Below are 13929 nucleotides of genomic sequence, written 5' to 3' on the forward strand. Positions count from 1 at the left end.
TAGCTGTTGCTTTGCTATGTGTTTGTCTTTCATTTTTTATTGTAACATGCTTTGGCAACAATTACAGAATGTATTCCATGCCAATATGAACCAACGTTTAATCAAACTGAGTTGAATTGAGAAAGTTTAAGAGAGAAGGAAGGAGATTGATGCGTGTGACTGATAGTGTGTGAGAGAGAGGGGGATAGAGTATGTGACGTGGAGAGAGGAAGAGAGATTGAGACAGAGGAGGAGGCAGAGTGGTAGATGCAAGTAGGGAGTATGTGAGAGAGAGAGAGAGAGAGAGCGTGAGTGTGGCTGAGTAAATGGGGCGATTCTTAATCCATCATAGAATTGGGGCCCCTCCCCTCAGAGTCACACTCGCTGCAACCGTTGGCTGCTTGCGACCCCTTTCTGTTCCCCTCGCTGTGTAAGAGGCCAGCACTCTGCCGGCTGTCCTATCTTTGCCGCACGGAGGACAGCGGACGGTCGCTCTCGTTGACCGTCTGTCCACCCCGGTCAACGACTCCCGATTGGCTGTGGAGTGGCTCTGCCGGCCGTGAGTAAGGAAGTCACAGGAGCAGGCTGAGCTGTAAGGAGCCCTCGCTCTGACGACCCCTGGAGTTTAGAAATGGCTTTTTGGAATCGCGGTTTGTGTTTGCGAAGAGGCTTCTTGTGTAGTACGGCTTCAGGGCATGCTTTGCTTCTCTGAGGAGCACAGTGAGGCCCCAGAGATGGAGAGAGCTGAAAGGAGGGTGTGATAGAGCAGGGGCAGGGGAACAGGGGAGCCTGTGTCCCTGGATTTAGTTACTCCTTAGCATTGTACAGGTTGCACCAAAAACAGGACCAAAAGGCACCTCGTTTGCTTCCTGGCATAAACCAGCAACTGTTTAGATGGTAACTCAGTCAGCAACTATGGTACAGAAGACAGAGCAGGTGAGGTTACTCTCTAGAGAATTATTAATTCATTTGTTAAGTAAATATTAGATTGATCTGGCTTCAGTCTGATCAGGTGATTGCACTGGGAAGCCAGTTTATTTCTGCCGCTGTCCCTGCCATCAGGTGACACGGCTGTAGGGGTTGGGGACAGTTGGGGAAAGGGCTGTCGGCTGTGCTGTGGGCAGGTGTTCGGAGAGGTGTCAGAGGAAAAGGCCCGTTAGTTAAAAAATACATAAAGCACAGAAATGCCACGGCACTCTTTATGGTGGCGTCTAAAACATGTGACCCCTGATTAAGCCTGGCGCCGCGGGCGCAGCCTCACCTGCGGCACAGCGGGAAAGGCGTTTCCGCCAATCCCTCTCTGCCGGCGGAGCAAAGCGGGATGTCCTTCAGACAGACACGCGCCGAAGCGAGGACCCCTGGGTAACGGCGCTCACGGCGGTCTCCCGGTTCAGAGCTGCAGCCCTCGCGTTGCCAAGCCACGGTTGCCAGCACCCTCCCCCCCTCCCCCCAACCAACGCCAAGATGCGAGATAATGTAATCTCTTGATTAGAATACTCATTATGTGAAATGAGCTTTTCTTATTCAGTCACTCTTGTTATTTTTCTTTCCCTGCTCGATTTTATCTTTTTGAAAGCGTCTTTTTCCTTTTTTTTTTTTTTTTACTTGAGCGTGGGTGACAAATCTCGCTTGGCAGCGCACGCTACGCCACATAATCAAGCATAGCGAATTCTTTGTAATGGGAGTTGTGTTTACTCCACACACGGCAAGGCTTGCGCATCTGTGTGGTCTTTCGGGCCAGACGTCTCTCTCGCAGTTTAGAGTTCAGCCGATACACGCCCTCAGAAATGGGAACGGTGGCGCTCGAAAAAAGCCGCCGAGTCGCTTTTTCCTTAAGAAGTACGTTGTCGTTGTTATGAACATTATTTATGCGACACTCTGTAACCCTGACGGAGGTATGAATTCAGTGAACAAACTGCTATTTATTACATTCGCAGATGGTACAGCAAGTAGTTTCTAAGTTTGTAACTAACTTTGCTTTTTTTTGCAGTTTAACAGTAGAATCAATCATGAACGCAAACCAGTGATTATTTTACATAAGTACAGATGAGACGGGTGAGTCTGCACTCTCAGGCTTAGCGGTCAGGATGAGAAAACACTTAAGTGGGTGGGAATGAAAAAGAGCCTGTTGAACAGAGCTGGAAGGAAGAGAGTGACTGCTGCTGGACAGTTCATCTGATCACCGAGGCGCCAGATGCACTCACTGTGGATCCATAAAGCACACAGGCCTGCACACAAACACACAGACTAATATAGGAGGCAGTGGTGTGGTGCAGAGTGATAAGGACCCAAAGGTTGTAACACAGCGGTTTGCTAGTTTGATTTGGCCAGTGCTATTGTAGCTTCAGACAAGCTACTTAACCAAACATTGCCTAAGTAAATGTCTGCCTGTAGATATGGACAACATGTTAAAAAGTTGCAAGTTATGTAAGACGCTCTGGATACAAGTGCCTTCTAAGGAACTCTAAATTAATGAGGCCTGGGCTGAAGGAACATTTTTGCCCGGAAACACATGCCCCGTGACATTTTTGTTACACACCTCTCAGTGATTGCGCATTGTCCCCTGCGTGGACCCGCCAGGGTGGCAGACGGGTTTATCTTTGAAAGGACATTGTTGTTATAGTTGTGAACAACTTTAAAGTACACATCCAGCTAAAGGCTACGCCATGTGTAAAGACTAAAGTGGATTTATTCAAGGAAAAACTCGTGTGGTCAGGGTATTCATGTGTATTTTTCTGGACAGAGGCATGCACAAAGCAAATTGGTAATTTAATGCATTTAAAGCATTAAGAGGTAGTGGATGTCAATGACTGTGTTAGGCCGAGGCGACAAAGTGCAGTTTTAATCCCTGTCTGAAAATGCTGGTAATGTAGCCGCGCTGTGTGTTAAGTGTGGGGAAATGGATTTTTACAGGGGAGAAAAGCGGAATTGGATTGCCATTTAAAAGTGTGACACGATACTGGACAGTGTTAAATTCTATTACTGTCACCGACACCGCCTCTGACCGGTGAAAGCGATCACTTTCCGAAGGGGCCATTTTCGAAGAAGGAGCCGTATCGATTATTAATGTGCGGCACAGCGGAGCGGATTTACATGTTAAACGAGCGCCGCTTCACGCTTTCCTTGGTTTGATTTATGACCGCTCTCCATTAAAAAGCTGTCCCGCGGTCCCCTGCCGATCCCATTACGAACGAGGGGGGTGGGAGGCTCCGAAAGTGTGAAGCTGCATTAAGTTGAGACTTTGATCCTCTCTGACGCCTGCGTTTTGATCAAGTTCTCCGTCGTCGATCTGGCTTGCTTATGTACGAGGTCCCTACATAGGAACTCCGTGGTAAAATGCTGTAGTTTATCTTAGTTTGCTGTAGCTTAGTCAATCACAATCACGTGCTCCACCTCCCCCCTCCCCCGGACGCAGGTGAGGTCTGTCCCAATACAAACGCGCTTACATACACTTATGATTTTTAACATTGTTACGAAACAATCTTGTGTGAGCCACGTGTAAATGATTTTTTTTAGATATCGTACTCTTTCTTATACAAGCCAACAATTACAGCTGAGAAAAGTTTGGATAGAATCGGGCTCCTTCCAAGACAATTTTGAGACAGTCGATAGGCTACTGTTCTGCGCGTACTGCATCTCTAAGAATTTGGTGGAAAACATCCATGCTCTGGATTTGTATAGGGCTAAAAAAAGAGAAAAGAGAGAACAGTCAAAGAAAAATATTATATTTACTTTGAAGACAGAAGGAATGAAAGAATGGTAGAAAGACGCAGTGTTTCCAACTTCGATGCGGCGAGGGAAGGACGAAAGCGCGGCTTTGGGCGTTATTCGGCTTCATGAATGACACATTTAATTCCGTGACCTGCCATCCCATGTCACCTCTGGAAATTGCCGTTTGGTCACCAAAACTTTGCATGACACGATGTGTCTGGGCAGCAGGAAATCGCCGGTGGCAGTTCCTAATATTGGGGGAGAGCGCTGGTGTCTTTCTATTAAACTCGAAGGACAGCCACTGAGCGTTGAGCGTTTATCAGACCTCAGATGCGCCCTTAAAAGACGGACCTCCCGCACGCATCTGCTCTCTGCCACAAAACCCGGTATCTCCATCGGGAAAGAACTCGTCTGAAGCCCTTCGTCTGATGACTAATAATTACCCCGATCCACGAGACGTGCGCATGAAGGAGTCGGCGGTTTCGGATGAATAAAACAGCGCTAAGCTCGGTTCATTAATTCGACCCGGTAACCGCGTGTTCTGTCGCGCTGTTTGTCTGTTCCGTCGCCGCAGCCAGCAGCCTCGCTGCATTTTGTCACGCGTTGGATTTGATATATCTGCGTGTTAGACGTGCTTTAAGCGCATTTTCCTACATAACTGCGTGCTGTATTTGCTGAGAAGCCCCAAGGGCCCGTAATGACTTTTGGAACAAAAAGCTTTTAGCTTTAAGGCACCGAGCGACTTGAATGATCTATCAGCCTGCCTATAACGTGTTAGAAAATTGCATCTTGTGTAGAGATGCTAAAAGGCTACTTTTTCTAAGGGACCAAGTATTTATTATTTTGTTTGATGGTTTGGCGTGTGTTAGATTTTTTTTTAATTCCTTAATCATTTCATGGCTAATATTATGACCCCACAACGGGCAACACAGAGAATCAAATGCAGTGTCTCAAGGGGTTCCCCTCCTGCAAAAACAAGTAATTGCAAATAAATGAATATGACAAAATAAATAAGACTCTTTATATTTATAAAGAGACTATATAATAAGACTTTTCATGACTGTGATATCTGGAAGATATTAGGTTACAGCTGAACTGGGGAAACGGACTACAATGACTCCAGCCCCTTATTCTCAATGATTTTTTTTTATAAGGCTTTTTATAAAGCTTTCAATGGTCTGAAAACACTATGGACTGAGTGTTTGGAACCTGTGAAAATATAGCCTTCACATTTCCGCTCACAGTTTTCCCTCATTAAATTCTGCTAACTTCCTTTCCCTCAGGCCATGAAAACCCACCTATTTTGAACCTCAGTGCAGCGCCACCTACAGGACGTAACCGCATTTGTTGTGCTTTCGGGTTCTCACTATGGGGAAGCCTAGCTTGAGCGTTTTGTCAGATAGCCTGCTTGTGTATGAGAGCCTGTTGCAGGAAGGAGGAGGTGCGCAAACAGACACACTGGAAGGCATGAGAGGTGTGTGTGGGGGGAAGTATAGTAAGTGTGGACCACTTAGATGATGAGAGACTGGTGCGTTGACTGCAGTTGGGTGCAGTTTTGTGTAGCACCTCAGAAGGGCTCCGTTTAATTAAGGGTCCTCCCTTAAACACACACACTAACACACCACACTGTGTCAATGAAAGCGTTCCTGTGATGTCCGTTTCTTTTTATGCAAATGCTTTGTTATTATTGTTATTATCTTTCTGCTCAGTAACTTTTGTGCCGTTGAGTCGCCTTGCACACCGTGAGTCAAGTCTTTGAGAGCAAAACAAAAATAAAATCTTGAAGAACAAGAACAAGGCAGATCAGACGCTCTTCAGAGGCGGCGGACCTCCTTATTAGCGCCTGTTCGTCCTTGGCTGGTAATGCAAAGGTACTGTTGTGAAGGTGGCAGAACCAATCACTCTGAGTGAGAGAGAGACTACAGTGTGCGGGGGTGCTTAGTCAAGGTCAAAAATGCCTGACAGACACACGCACGCACACACACGCGCGCGCACACACAAGCACGCAACCACGCATCTATTATTTCAGTGTTGACGGACCACTGTGGTCCTCGGTCTGTTGTTATGACAAACCTGACACATCGGAAGGATTAATTAGTCCCTTCCTTCGTTTGTGTCTTCATAATTAATTCAGGGGAAAAATTGAGATCGATACACAGCAGTCTGCCTGCGGTCACAGCAGGGATGCTGGTCACCAGGTCTCAGAAGGAGACATGTTAGGGCAACAATTAAGACAATAAACTACCTAATACCTAAAAATACCTCATTTTTATGGTGTTTGTTTTGCAGCTGTTTTTTTTTTTCCAGCTCAGAGATTGGATGACTTTTGTTTGACACTCAGTGGGCGTCTTGACAATGTGTTTGTCACCAGTAGCTTTTGTTCCAGTTAGTTTTATCCGTCTTCCACAATGAAATGTCTGTCTCTTAATCACCAGTTGCATGAAGCATAAACCTGCTTTCAGCTAAATGGCAAATCAATCGACAAACCAAGAGAAAGAGAGAGAGACTACAAAGAGAGAAAAAATGTTACCTGGCTTAGCTCTGTGCTCTTGGTGGAATAGGTCTTCTGCTAGAGAGCAGAACTTGTCCTCCATGCAAACACCATCAAAGAGTTTTTACTGCAGTTGACATTTAAGATACTTTTGCTTACTTGTATGTGTCAGTATTTACATAGCAGGGAGCATGGCATCTGATCACATTCCTGCTTTCCTGCATGTGTTTTGTGACATACAGTATGTAAAAATTCGGCTTTGAATCAGTAGCTGTCTAGCTGAAACTGAACCTGGGTAGAAGTCAAGGGTAGCCAGTTTCAGTGTCTGCATGGCTGCTTGTCTTTGGATGCACTTTTTTCAGAAGTTGCCCTCCATAAGAGCGCCTGCCAAATGAGCAAATGTGCAAATAAATGACCAGTGCATTTTTAGTGATGTGCTAAAGCCCACCCTTGTGTAGAAATCAGTGTGCAGTCAACAGGAGATCCAGTATTCTGGTCTGAAATAAGATATTTGCAAAGGCACCCATACGAAAAATATACATATTGAGAAAATATATTTTAGAGAATGTATTGGTTAGCTCAAATATATTTATAATATGTAAATTAGTGCTGCTTTGGTATATTGAAATATATTTCTGATTGCCAGAAATATGTTTTAATTTTATTTGCAATATATTTTTGGGCTGAACAATATAATTCTCAGTATATTAAAATATAGTTCATTTTTGCATGAACAGTCACAATTACAGGCCAGATATTACACAAGACTATTTACAGAATAGTTGAGTTAGATTGGCTTGCTAGCTAGGCAGCTACACAACCGCAGTTCACAATGGCATTTTGGCCAAAGGGCTACAGCTCTTCCTGTGGCTAGTATATGTTGTAGAAGTGCTCCATTTCAAAGTTTTGCTGTGCTGTTGCGTTCTACCATTTGATACGTCACGAGTTCTTGTTTTCAGGTCGCAGTGTCTTTGATCGCTGTTGTCAAAACTGCGGCAAGAAACGGTGCACTAACCAGCGAGTGTGAGCATTTTCCTGCTCTCCATTACATTCAGTCATTTAGCAGATGCTCTTATCCATAGCGACTTGAAAAAGGGCATACATTTTAGGCGAAGCCCATTTGTCAGCCAGGGCTTCGACCCCCCTCGTAAGACGGGAAACTTCGTCAGACGGGGGCCGCCCCCGCTTCCCCGAAAAGAGAAAGGGGGGGGGGGGGGAAGGGAAAAAGATGGCAGCTCGGCTTCGCCTGAACCTTCTCGGATGAAGATGAAAGCGGCTGGCCGGGGCCGTGATGAATAAATCATGGACCGCCCCGAGATTAATGAAGACAAAGCAGACGAGTGTATGTTAATGGAGAAATATCCGAGCCTTCCCCGCGGCTGTCAGCGCAGGGAAAACAAGGCTGAAATGAACTGCCAGAGAGCAGCCACAAGACAATGATCTCTTTTAATTAAATCTGATGCGCCCAGATTCTGCCGTTGTTCTCTTAACGTTTTGATCAACTTGTCACTTTTTTATTTATTTTTTTTTGTAACCCTGTCATATTTACATATCGCCAGTGCTTCTTGCGGTGAGCAGACAGCTTTGATGATGTCAATCGAACCCGTCCCCTTACCCTGTGTCCTGCTATTTTGCGTTGTCAGGGTTCTACAGGCGATAGCTGGGGAGCTCAGGATGGGTTAGGATTTAAATAGCCAAGGTGCTGTGGGGGAGTCCTCTTCCTCTGAGTTGTTTTCAGACAGGAGTCTGCACCCGCTAGCTCTCTTCTGTCTGTACATCGGCATTTTTCTGATTCCCAGTCTGCTTTAAGCCTCAGCGGCGATTTGTTGAAAACAGCGACTTTTTTGATGTAGTGGTTCTTCCAGTGAGCAGAGGTGAATAGAGAAGTACTGGCTGCATATTTATTGGGTTATTCAGAAAGACGGGTTGAGTGGGTTGGGCTGCTCAGAGATTCTGTGGTTCTACCCTGAACTGTCATTTGAATAGAACAGAACAGCAGATGTTGCTGTCCGTTGAATATTTGCAATGGAAACAGATCCAGACCTATTCAGCAGTGGGGCATATGTGTGTGTTCTTTGTGAGCGATTCTAAAGGGTAGGTTCTCTACTATCTTTTTCTGCATACATTAATTGGGCTTGCCCGGTCTTCGGGGCAAATATTTCCCCCATCAGCATCGCTCTTGCGAAAGCGACCTGTTCTGCCCTCTCAGACTGTCATTGGTGAGGCGGGACGGGCGAGGGCGAGGATGCGGAAGTCTCGCACCCCTCCCTTGCTCCCGCAGACATTCATCTGTGTCCTCACAGAGGCCTGAGCACTGGACCAGGTCCTCAAGAAACGTACCTCTTTTCAGCAGCAAAAGTTCTTGCCATTGTTTCAACCTGTACTGGAACAATGGCAACAAAATATCCACATCTTCGAATAAAGATGAGACAACCTTCTCTCTTTAATATGGTGATATGTGAGTTAGGCACACATAGAGTTAGGTCGTAACATTGTATTTCCAAAGAAGTCAGTGCACTGAGCCATCTGAATGTTCGTGCTTGCCACTATGACTGCTGACCTGTTGCTCTTGGAGATGCTGGCTGGTGTCCTGCACAGACCTGCTTGTCTCGTAATGATTTGGCCACTCCTTGTAACTTACTGTTGCATGCATACTTATTTCCTCTTGTTCCTGTTTACCTGTCCAGGGACTACAGATTAAATTTAGCTTTATAGCTAATTTTGGGAAAGTACCTGCCCGCTGGCCCTGATAAATAAACAAATAATAAATCAAAACGGTCAGTTAGTTAAATTTATTTGCTATAGCGCATTTTACAATCAAAGTGCTGAACATGTAGCATAGTGCATTTTCTAAAGAGAATCAAAGGAGCCAATTGGGGGGAAAAAACGGGAAAATTGTTCTCTGACCCTGTGAAAAAGTAGACTCCTCGAAAATAGTAAAAAATATTAACGTTGGGATAACACATATACAGGCATCAGTTCATTGCAACTGTTCCAAGGTAGAACCTAGTGAGGTAGACAGGGTATGACATGGCATGTAGGCTTTAGGCAGGCTATGGATGGGGAGCCTCCATCTGACAGAGGATGCAGCCATCACCGTCAAAACCTGATAATTCAGCCAGGTCCAAAGCCACCTCCAGCAGCGTTTCTCCAGCCTTGGAGTGTTGCGTGTCCTCGTTTCCATTCCCCTCTGAGCCTCTGCTTAATTAGGTTTGGTTGAGCTGTTAATTGATTCCAGATCTGCGTCTGACATACTCTGACAGTTGCTCGCAGTACGTTCCTTTATGAAAGAAATAGCATAATTGTGCTAATAACAAGATTAAAGTAATGTTTTTTTTTATCTTTGTGTAGATTTATCTTATCCTTTCTCTAGCCTGTGATAATTAATTGACCAACGAATTAATCTTGATCAGTTAATTAAGGAAACGTACACAAATCCATTTCACCGATTTGATTAAAACAAAAACTAAGGAACGCGTAAAGGAAGCAGAAGACGCACCTTTTAATCTATTCTCACAAACACAGCCCCGACAGCATATTTTTTTTTTGTCACAGAGGGCTGTCAGGAAATGTCAGACGCAGATCAGTATTCAATTAAGGGCTCAATCAAATCTAGCTAATGAAGCGCACAGATTGAATATTTGCGTCCACAGTGGGTCATGGAATGCTGACCTGCAGTCAGCTCGCGTCGTCTGTTTATGTGAGCTCTTTTCCTCTCGTAGCTTTCTGCAGCCCGCGTTTTGTGTTGCACCGGAGAGGAGTCTATATGTGGGACTCAAGCCCAAGACCTGCTGGGAGCTCCAGAGCACTGTGGCCTAGCTGAGAGCCACACTGGGGCTGGTTGCTGCGGCGTTGCTGTGATGCAGCCCACTCGGCCTGCGTCTGTGGATTGCAGGGCTCAGCGGAAAACAGGAATATTATTAGGGAACAGTATTATTAGTGTTATTACAGGGAACAGTGTTATGTAGACACCCCTGTGATGTCACTGCACTCAACAGTTAACAGTGGGTGTGTGTGTCCGCTCTCCTCCATCTTGTTTCAGGTGCATTGATTCATTGATTCAGTGTTTCCTCCACGGTGGCGTACGTCTGGAGAGTGTGTGTTCCAGGGCATCGCAGTCTCACTGAGTTGCGGCCGTTGTTTTCCACTGTCTCCCGAATGCATATCCGTTCCTCTGGGGAGGGCCCTCAGATGATTTTCACAGGGCGGCGGTGGGCTGAGAGCAGCCGAGAGGTTACGGGTGTCATACGCAAGGGTGCCGCGTCCCGGGGACCGCCCTCTGCGGCACGCTTCTGCAGGGACTGCGTGGGAGCGAGCCGTGCCTTAAATCTGCGAGTCCCCGAAAAGCTTCAGGCAGGACTGATTACAGGCCAGGCGCCCGTGATCTGTGCAGTCTCGGGAACCGAAACAACAAAGGCATTCGCTGACGCAGGCCGTGCCAAGACAGTCTCTGGAAGGGTCGGAGGAAGAAAGTCATGATCATTTTGATTATCTCGATTTGATCCTCAGAACACGAGCGCTCAGTCCTCCGATGTAGGCTCTCTCAATTAGGCAGGTTCGTTAGCTTAATTGGCTGAGGAGAGCCTCTTTTGCCTCTGTGGTGTGCTGGGTACCTCATTAAACTACACACACCCTTAAAACCCAACAGCAGACCTTTTGAGGATCGCTTGTTCAGATTAATCACTAACATTTCCACGTCTGTGTTGCACTCTCTGTAAACAGGAAGCACGGGAGAATTGGCCCGATTTGTTTTTGGAGGGAGATGAACATCAACACACAGTCCTTTTTAAGAGGACAGCCTGCCAAATTGAAATAGCTACAAATTAATAAGAAAACAAAATAGAGAGCGCACGCACAGTCTCTCTCTAAACGAATGAGAAAACAAAGTGGAGCACACACACACACACACACACGCAAGTCTACACGGACACGCGCACAAACACGTCTGCACACACACATTCGCACAATCCCAGTGTATTATCTGGTGTGAAAAGCGGTTTCCCCTTGGCTTTTAGTCTCCCTGTTCCGTTGCTCCGTAGTGGAACTTGTCATGAATATTGATTTATAGCCTGTTAAAACACTGCAGCTCTCAAAAGCAGATAAAAGTGCAGCTCAGTAAAAATAGAGGAGGAGGAGGTACAGGAGGAGGAGAAAGTTTGGAGTGAAGGCGTTTGGGGAGATGGGGAGGTGAGTCAATCGTATTGTCTGAACACCCTTATATGAGTTGAAGACCCTTATCTAAGTTGCTGCAGAGCATGTTTGGGACATTTGTTTCGCCCACCCAGTCTCACCATCATCAGCAGTTTTCATTTCTTCAGACAGCGATGGAAAAAAATTATAGATGAGCCACTGACTGAGAGTTCGGTGAATAAAACAACAACCCAGCAGTCGGTTCTCTGGAACGAACACACTTGCACAGGTAGGCCAAGGTGATTCTCACTTTCAACAGAGCGGTTTATTGGACAGTCAGCAGTCGTCTGCAGGTAATAACGCGATGCATTTATGCGAGACGGCATTAGAGGGCCCAGGTGGGGGGTTAATTCAGAGAGCCTGGGCGTAGAGTTCAGGGAGTGCGTGAGTGCTCGGGTCAGGTGACGATGACAGTGACTTGGAGGAACTGCACGGGGCTCATCCCAAAGCAGGAGGTGTGCGTCAGACACCCCAACCAGCGACCCGGCGTCCCTCCTCCCTTACGTGTTTTTACATTGTTGAGCGGACGGCTCTATCGAGCAGTGGACGCGCCCCGCCCCCATCGCTGGGGCGAGCTCACCTCCTGTAATGAGGCGTCTGATGGAATAAAGGAGATTTTAATAAGATTTAATGTTGTTGATGCGGGTGGATCCCTGGCCTTCTGGCATCGACACACACACACACACACACACACACAGCCACGGCGGTAATGAGGATGCAGGAATAATTCACAGGTTCCACGCTCAAACATCAATCACATTTTGTCTCTAGGGGAATAAAAAAGAAACAAAACCAAAGAAAAAAAACACAAGGATAAAGGAATGAAAGGAAACCAGTCAGAGCTACAGACTGGAACAGCGATTCAGGGCTCTGGGTGCTGGCCTGTCATCAACGTGTATGTCCTATTTAAAGGGCAAAGCTGAGCAAACATCTGGCTTTTTAACTATCTTTGATCTAAGCCCCAAAAAATGTCTGTGCGGGATATAGCACCCCTGGGATTCTCGACCAGAGGGTTATAAGCTTGATTCCTGGTGGAGTTGTAGCATGAATGTAGCAAATCCAGAACCCTGTGTAAAGGTGTTACAATATGAGTACACCTCTGAGTGCTCTGAAGTTCTCTCCACTCTTTCTTTAAGTTTGGGCTGAGAGGGAAACCAACCAGTGGCTGCCTGCAGCTGGTGTCTGCTTCTCAATGAAGACGTGCTCCACTGATTTCAGTGTTATCTAAAGAGAGAGAGAGAGAGAGAGAGGCTCTGTGTTTCTTCTCCACCGATTCCAGCCTGTCATCTTCAGAGATGACCTGAAATAGATTTACAGAGCTGGTAGCCCTCTGTTGGCTTGCTGCACCAACCCCAGATTTCTCTCTGGGGTGGAAACCAGGAAATGTTTGAAACCAGGAAACTCGAATGCACTTGATTTGTTGCAGCTCTCTCTCTCTCTGTCTCTGTCTCTCTCTCTCTCTCTCTCTCTCTCTCTCTCTCTCTTTCAAATTCAGGCATGGTTGTTTCAGTGGTAATGATATTGCCAGACCATGTTGTAAAATGTCAACAGGTCAGTAATGAATGGCATAGAGAATTAGAAAATTTCAAACGAGAACAGACCAACAATAATACTATGAGCAGTGATCTTAACCGTATGACGATTAGTTAGCCTCTGTCCCTCCAGTTATGGCATGCTGACACAAATTGTGCAGCAAGTATTCCTGTCCACCCCTGTGCTCGGATGATGGCCTTTTTTGGACTACCCAATTCTTTAAAATTAGGAATGATTCTAGTACAGTTTTCAAAGTAACGTGTGGTTATATCTTTTAGTTTTTCACATTTCCTTTCTCCCAGTCTCATTCTCTCCTCTCTCACTCTTTCTCTCTCATCCTCCCTCTCTCTCCCTCTCTCTCTCTCCCCCTCTCTCTCGTCTGCGTGGTTAATTGCTTCAAAAGTTCAGTAACTTCCCGTTAATGTGGTTTAAGTAGGTTGGAGCCCTTCATCAAGCGGGCGCTGGCATTTAATTAAGTCGGGGGTTACGTGCTCTGCTCCCACCATCAGTGTATCAGATCGTCATTAGTAATTAATACGCTGACAGGACGATAAGTCGGCTCGCTCTCGCTGCGGTCTGAAGGATCGCCTCAGACGCGGGCGCCTCTCCGAGCTCGGCCCCCTCTGCCACTTTAATTACTCCATTAAAAGTGAGATGGATTTCCATCGCGCCTGTCATCATTTCCTCACCGCCCCCACCCCCCCGCCACCTCTCTCTCTCCCCTTTAGAAATAGAAACCGTAAATTGGAGGACTGAATTATTAACCGATTAGAAATGTAAGGCTAATTTGTAACATATGTAGCCGGCTGTTCGGGATTGGCCCGAGCAGACTCCGCGATGAGAAAAGTTAAGTATACCCTCTCAGCGTTAAATATTTGAATGGTCGTAATTGCGTTTGTGAAATGGTATGGTGAAATGTGTCTCAGAGGCCATGGGGACAGAGCAGCTCTAAATTTATTGCCAGATTATGGATTCATGGTTAAAAATTCCATTCAGTGTTAGGGAGAAGTAAGAGTTTTGTTTCA

General features: G+C 46.1%; 1 protein-coding gene across 1 annotated transcript in view; it reads left to right on the forward strand.

Moving 5' to 3' along the window:
- The window catches only part of exoc4 (exocyst complex component 4), a 132630-nt gene that overhangs the window by 21660 nt on the left and 97041 nt on the right, over window positions 1-13929 (forward strand). The gene's annotated exons all lie outside the window — the stretch shown is intronic.

Source organism: Megalops cyprinoides, chromosome 23 (assembly GCF_013368585.1).
Source record: "Megalops cyprinoides isolate fMegCyp1 chromosome 23, fMegCyp1.pri, whole genome shotgun sequence".
NCBI lineage: Eukaryota > Metazoa > Chordata > Actinopteri > Elopiformes > Megalopidae > Megalops > Megalops cyprinoides.